This window comes from Rhinopithecus roxellana, chromosome 13 (genome assembly GCF_007565055.1).
Source record: "Rhinopithecus roxellana isolate Shanxi Qingling chromosome 13, ASM756505v1, whole genome shotgun sequence".
In the NCBI taxonomy this organism is placed as follows: Eukaryota; Metazoa; Chordata; class Mammalia; order Primates; family Cercopithecidae; genus Rhinopithecus; species Rhinopithecus roxellana.
In genome coordinates, this window is record NC_044561.1 from 36,041,884 (window position 1) to 36,048,662 (window position 6,779).

Sequence of the window (6,779 nt, forward strand, 5' to 3'; positions counted from 1 at the left end):
AATTTATAGAGTGCCTACCACGTGCTAGGTAATGTACATGTAATTTCCTTTTTTGTTTTTGTTTTGTTTTGTTTTTAGACAGAGTCTCCTCTGTCTCCCAGGCTGGGGCACAGTGGCTCAATCTCAGCTCACTGCAACCTCCGCCTCCCGGGTTCAAGCAATTCTCCTGCCTCAGCCTCCCCAGTAGCTGGGATTACAGGCACCCGCCATCATGCCCGGCTAATTTTTGTATTTTTGTAAAGACGGGGTTTCACCTTGTTGGCTAGGCTGGTCCTGAACTTCCGACCTCAAGTGATCCACCCACCTCAGCCTCCCAAAGTGCTGCTATTAAAGGCATGAACCACCCCGCCTGGCCATGTACATGTTATTTCTAACTTCCAGCAACAGAGGCTGGAGAGGTGAAGCGACTTACTCGGTCACACAGCTCTGCACTCTCCTGCCCTGCACTTCCTCCCCTCCAACGTTGTCATGCTCCCCGGTTCTAAAGATTTTATTTAGCAGGCTGGGTGCAGTGGCTCACGCCTGTAATCCCATCACTTTGGGAGGCCGAGGCGCACCGATCACTTGAGGTCAGGAGTTCGAGACCAGCCTGGGCAACATGGTGAAACCCTGTCTCTACTAAAAGTACAAAAATCAGCCAGGTGTTGGTAGCAGGCGCCTGTAGTCCCACCAACTCGGGAGGCTGAGGCAGAAGAATCGCTTGATCCCAGGAGGCGGAGGCTGCAGTGAGCCGAGATTGCACCACTGCACTCCAGCCTGGGTGACAGAGCGAGACTCCATCTAAAAAATAAATAAATAAATAAATAAATAGCCGGGTGCAGTGGCTCGCGCCTGTAATCCCAGCTACTTGGGCAGGCTGAGGCAGGAGAATTGCTTGAACCTGGGAGACGGAGGTTGCAGTGAGCTGAGATCAAGCCACTGCACTCCAGCCTGAGCCACAGAGTAAGACTCCATCTCAAAAAAAAAAAAAAAAAAAAAAAAAAAATTGATTTAGCAAACACCATCTACCCCAATCCACCTTTGGGGAGGAAATTCCTCCTCATTCTCCATTCACTTCCCCTTCTGTCTCACTCTCATTCAGCCACCTGTCAGATAACTGATCTCTCGGCCTCCTCTGCAGCACTTTAAATAAACCCACACAGGACTTCGGACAACCCCGCCAGCCTACAGCTTCTCGGCTGACTGTCTTTGTGGCACCATCCAATCTGAAAGTATATTGTTCATTTATGGGCTGAGTAATTTACTTGAATGTAAATTCTACCAGGGCAGGGCCTTGCCTCTCTTACTCCCCCCAACTTCCTCCCCTCTCCTGCCACAGGGGTTGGCACAAGGTGGGCGCTGAATCATTAATTGCTTTCTTGTGTAACCTCGACCTCAAAGTCATGCTGTAAACTCCAAGTGCTAGAGCACAGGAATGAAAAGTAGCAACTGTCCGTCAGACAACTAACACGGGGCAGTATCTGCATATTGCCTTCCCATTGGTGAAATCTGCTGTCTCTAGTTTCCTTCTGGCCAGTGGGGTAAGGGAATAATATCAGCCTCAATGTCCACACCCCTGTAATTTACATCTTCCTACCCAATGAAAAGGTGTGGGGTGGAGTGGGAAAAAGGGAGTTGCCCAGACTCTTCATTCCCCAGCCCTTTCTGTCCCCCAACTGGTTGGTACACAATTCAGTCACTGGCAAACATGACCCCGTCTGGTACACCTGAGTACCTAGAGTAGGGAAAGGCTGATATTATGAAGAGCTGGGGCAGAGGAGGCTTGGGAACAGAGTCCTACTCTGCGGCAGAGATGGTCCACATCATGTAGTCAGACCTTGAGGTGAGTCTACATAAGCTCATCTCAGATCTAAGGTCCTTGGGGAGTCAGAGCAGGCAGGAACAGTTGGCTTGGGGAGCATGAGATGGACTGAGCAAAGGTTAAGTTCTCTAACTTTGGGCGGACATTCCTGGGCTGGCTAACTGCTAGCCTTGACCTCCTGGGCTCAAGGGATCCTCCCGCCATATGGAGTAGCTGGGACTATAGGTGCATACCACCACACTCAGTGCTGAGCTAATTTTTTTTTTTTTTTTTCTGGTTGCCCAGACTGGTCTCAAACTCCTGAGCTCAAGTGATCCTCCTGCCTTGGTCTCCCAAACTGTTTGTATTACAGTCATGAGCCCCCTGTGCCTGTGCCCAGCCTCTCCAAGGGGTTTTGACATGGTGGTCACCCAGAGGAAACTAGCACGGTAGAGCCTGCGGTACCTTGGAAGTCAAGCAGAACTTGGCCCCAGCTCCCCATTTATGGCTTCAGGCAAGAGTTTCTGTAACCTTACTGGCCCTCTAGTTTCCTCCTCTGTAATTTGGGAAGATTAATACCTACCTTAAAGTACTAGTACGATACGGCTGGGCGCGGAGGCTCACGCCATTAATCCCAGCATTTTGAGAGGCCGAGGCAGGCGGATCACCTGAGGTCAGGAGTTTGAGACCAGCCTGGCCAACATGGTGAAACACCGTCTCTACTAAAAATACAAAAATTAGCCAGGCTAATTTTTACCCGGGTGGCAAGTGCCTATAATCCCAGCTACTTGGGAGGCTGAGGCAAGAGAATCGCTTGAACCTGGAAGGTGGTAGTTGCAGTGAGCCGAGATTGCACCACTACACTCCAGCCTGGGCGACAGAGCGAGACTCTGTCTCGATAAAAGAAAAAAGAAAAAAAAAAAGAAAAGTACTGGTATGATACAGATGAAAAAGCCGTTGCACATGGTGGATGAGTCAATAAATGGTAGCAAATTATCTTGATTTGGAATCAGATCAAAGGTAGTGAAATGAACTGTCACATGGGAGATTCCCAGCTGCCCCTCAATCTTCCCAGGACACGAAAAAGCACAATGAACAAATCCATTTCGTTAGTGGCCACAGTCCCTTTACTTCCACCCTGAAATGGCCCAGCTTTCCCTTGCAGCAGATTTTTTTTTTTTTTTTGAGATCTCATTCTATTGCCCAGGCTTAAGTATAGTGGCATAATCATGGCTCACTGTAGCCTCAACCTCCCGGACTTAATCCATCCTCCCACCTCAGCCTCCCTAGTAGCTGGGGCTACTGGCAGGCGCCATCATGCCTCGCTAAATTTTTTTTTTTTTTTTTTTTTTTTTTTTTTTTTTTTTTTTTTTTTTTTGAGACAGAGTCTCACTCTAGCCTAGTTGCCCAGGCTAGAGTGCAATGGCACAATCTCAGCTCACTGCAACCTCCGCCTCCCAGGTTCAAGCGATTCTCCTGCCTCAGCCTCTCGAGTAGCTGGGACTACAGGCACGTGCTACCACGCCCGGCTAATTTTTTGTATTTTTAGTAGAGACAGGGTAGGGTTTCATCATGTTTGCCAGGATCTACTGACCTCATGATGATCCGCCTGCCTCTGCCTCCCAAAGTGCTGGGATTACAGGCATGAGCAACCAGCCTTTTTTTTTTTTTTTTTTGAGATGGAATCTCACTCTGTCACCCAGGCTGGAGCGCAGTGGCGCGATCTCAGCTCACTGCAACCTCCCAGGTTCAAGCAATTCTTGTGCCTCAGCTTCCTGAGTAGCTGGGATTACAGGCACACACCATCACACCCGACTAATTTTTGTATTTTTAGTAGAGACGGGGTTTCACCGTGTTGACCAGAACATGAACAGGCTGGTCTTGAACTCCTGACCTCAAGTGATCTACCCATCTTGGCCTCCCAAAATGCTGGGATTATAGGCTTGAGCCACCCCACCCAGCCTGCTTCTGTGCTTTCCATCCTTTGAAGGCAGGGACTTGTTCTAATGTGGGCTCTTGTGATGGAGACACGTGGGGGCCTTGGCCAACCACATCCTTGCTCAGAGGCTCAGATTTCTCATCTGTAAAACGGGAAGAATAGAACTCAACTCTGAGGTCTGTGTGAACATCAAAGGCAACAATGACAACCATGGTCCTCTGTGCCCCACCCCCCGTGGTTCTCATGCCCAGAAAGGACATGCAGGATCTGACTGGAGTCACAGGGGCTGAAGTTGGGGCCATGCCTCAGTCTGTTTCCTGAACCTTCTACAATCCCCCTCCAAGAAAGAATTGCATGTCCTCCCCCATATCTCTCCTCCAAGTTTGCAAGGATGCCCACCTCACCAGCTCCTATTCCCTCGCCCCAGCCCTCCCTCATCAATGTTTCCAGTGTTGGAGGGGTTCTCCTAGGAAGGAGCTGAGGTGTTAAATCCTTAGAGGTCACCATGGCTCAGGTGATTATAGCTGAGCTTTACCTGCCCTTCTCAGGGGTTCCTCAAGTCTCTCAGAGCAACACATTTGCTCATGGTGGCGAATGGGTGGAAACGGCTGCCACAGGCCAAATCCCTGCAGTTCCTCCAAGTTTCCTGTGTTGGTCCTCCTTCCGTTCACCATCCTTAGGCTCCTCCGACTGTACCTCCTACCCTGATCCCCAGTTTCGGCCAGGCCCTTCACATATAGACACAGCTCCTGAGTCTACCTTACCATGCTCTGCTCCCCAGAACTCAGAGGGACAGCCTAGAGCCTTTGTTACAAGCACAGCCTGGCTCACCTCTCCAAACCCCATACTCACTGTGCAATGTTGGGCATATTCATTCATTTATTTGATGCATATTTACTGAATATCTATTGTGTAACAGTTACTGTTTTAGGACTCGGGGATATATTTTTAGTGAAGTAACTAAATAAAATCCCTTGCCCTCATGGAGCTTACATTCTGGTGGGAGAGAGAGACACAAAACACAACAAAGAAATGATGTAGTGGAGATAAGCGTTAACAAGAAAAGTTCAGCAGAAAATGTGGTAGGGAGTATGTGGTAGGGGATTAATTTTGCAGACACACTTGTTCAAGATCATCCAGAAACAGTGAAGTCAGAATTCGCACCTAAATCAAAGCTATGTTGTCTTTAAAAGTGACTCCTGACAGCATAGATGTGTTCCTAAATGAATGCAGTAAATGCAGTGTGTGTTTTATTTCAGTAACAATTCATTTCAGGCTGGGCGTGATGGCTCACGTCTTTAATACTAACACTTTGGGTGGTCGAGGCAGGTGGATCACCTGAGGTCAGGGGTTCGAGACCCGCCTGGCCAACACGGCGAAACCCTGTCTCTACTAAAAATACAAAAATTAGCCAGGCATGATGGCGCATGCCTGTAATCCCAGCTACTCAGGAGGCTGAGGCAGGAGAATTGCTTGAACCCAGGAAGCAGAGGTCGCAGTGAGCTGAGATCGTGCCACTGCACTCTAGCCTGGGCGACAGAGTAAGACTCTGTCCCAAAAATAAATATAATAGGCTGGGCGCAGTGGTCCATGCCTGTAAAACTTAGCACTTCGGGAGGCTGAGGCGGGTGGATTACCTGAGGTCCAGAGTTCAAGACCAGCTTGGCCAACATGGTGAAACCCCATCTCTACCAAAAATACGAAAAAATTAGCCCGGCGTGGTGGCAGGCGCCTGTAATCCCAGCTACTTGGGAGAGTAAGGGAGGAAAATCACTTGAACCCGGGAGGCAGAGGTTGTGATGAGCCGAAATCGCATCACTGCACTCCAGCCTGGGAGACAGAGTGAGACTCCGTTTCAAAAACAAAATAAAACAATATACATATAAAATTCATTTCAGTAATAAAGGACACAAAAAGCTATAAGTATACACTATGTTACAGCTTTTATCGAGGAATGCAATAAACATACATATCACTTCCCTGTATAACATCAATGGCCTGCGGGAGAGAATTTAGAAAAGCATCCCAGTTGCTGAATGGTTGAGTTTAGGGGAAAAACTGACCCAGCACAACCCCCTCATCTCCTGGATGAGGTTACTGCGTTTCTGCAAGGTGAATCGAGGTCAGTCGCCAAGGCAGAACCGGATTCGCCAGATTCCCTAGTCTCAGTCGAGCTTTAACCCTCCCAGGCACAGGACCGCTGGAGATGTCGCCACGTGCCGGTTTCCCAGCCGGCCGCGAGGGGGCGACAGAGTGCGATGGACCCAGGTGAGTCGGGGACCAGGAGCCGCCAGGTCGTGACGCCACAAGGTGAGGGAGGTCTTTATGGAGGGAGATACAGGAGAAAAGGCGCCAGGCTTAGGAAGTCTGTTCGTACTGTCCTCCTCGATTCCATTCTGGCCCCCACTGCTATCTTCTTCCCACTGCTGGACCTTTCTAAAATAAAAGTCTGACTTTGCTACCATCCGTAAAACTAACGACACCTCCAACGTTGCTCACAGTGGGAAAAAAAAAAAAAAGGCAGCAAAACATGGGAACTGGGTGATCTTGCCCCAGCCTAATTCCAAGATATCTCCTGCAAATAGATATCTATTTGCAGATATCTGGGAGCCGTAGTGAAATACTTCCAATTCCCTGGACTCATTCTACTTTTTGGGTGTGAGGGGGGGACCGAGTCTTGCTCTGTCGCCCAGGCTGAGTGCAGTGACGCAATCTCGGCTCACTGCAACTTTCACCTCCCGGGTTCAAGCGATTCTCCTGCCTTAGCCTTCTAAGTAGCTAGAAATACAGGCACGCCCGGCTACTTTTTTTTTTTTTTTTTTTTTTGTAGAGACGGGGTTTCACTGTGTTAGCCAGGATGGTTTCGATTTCCTGACCTCGTGATCCGCCCGCCTCGGCCTTCATCTTACTTTTTCTCCCTGAATATCTTTTCGCACCAGCTCTACGTGGAGAAATCCGACTTTCAGCCAAATACAGTATCACTCCCCTGACACGACCCCTCCACCGACAACACCCCCACCCACCCCACCCCAGTTTGGGGGATGAGCCCCCTCCTTTGTT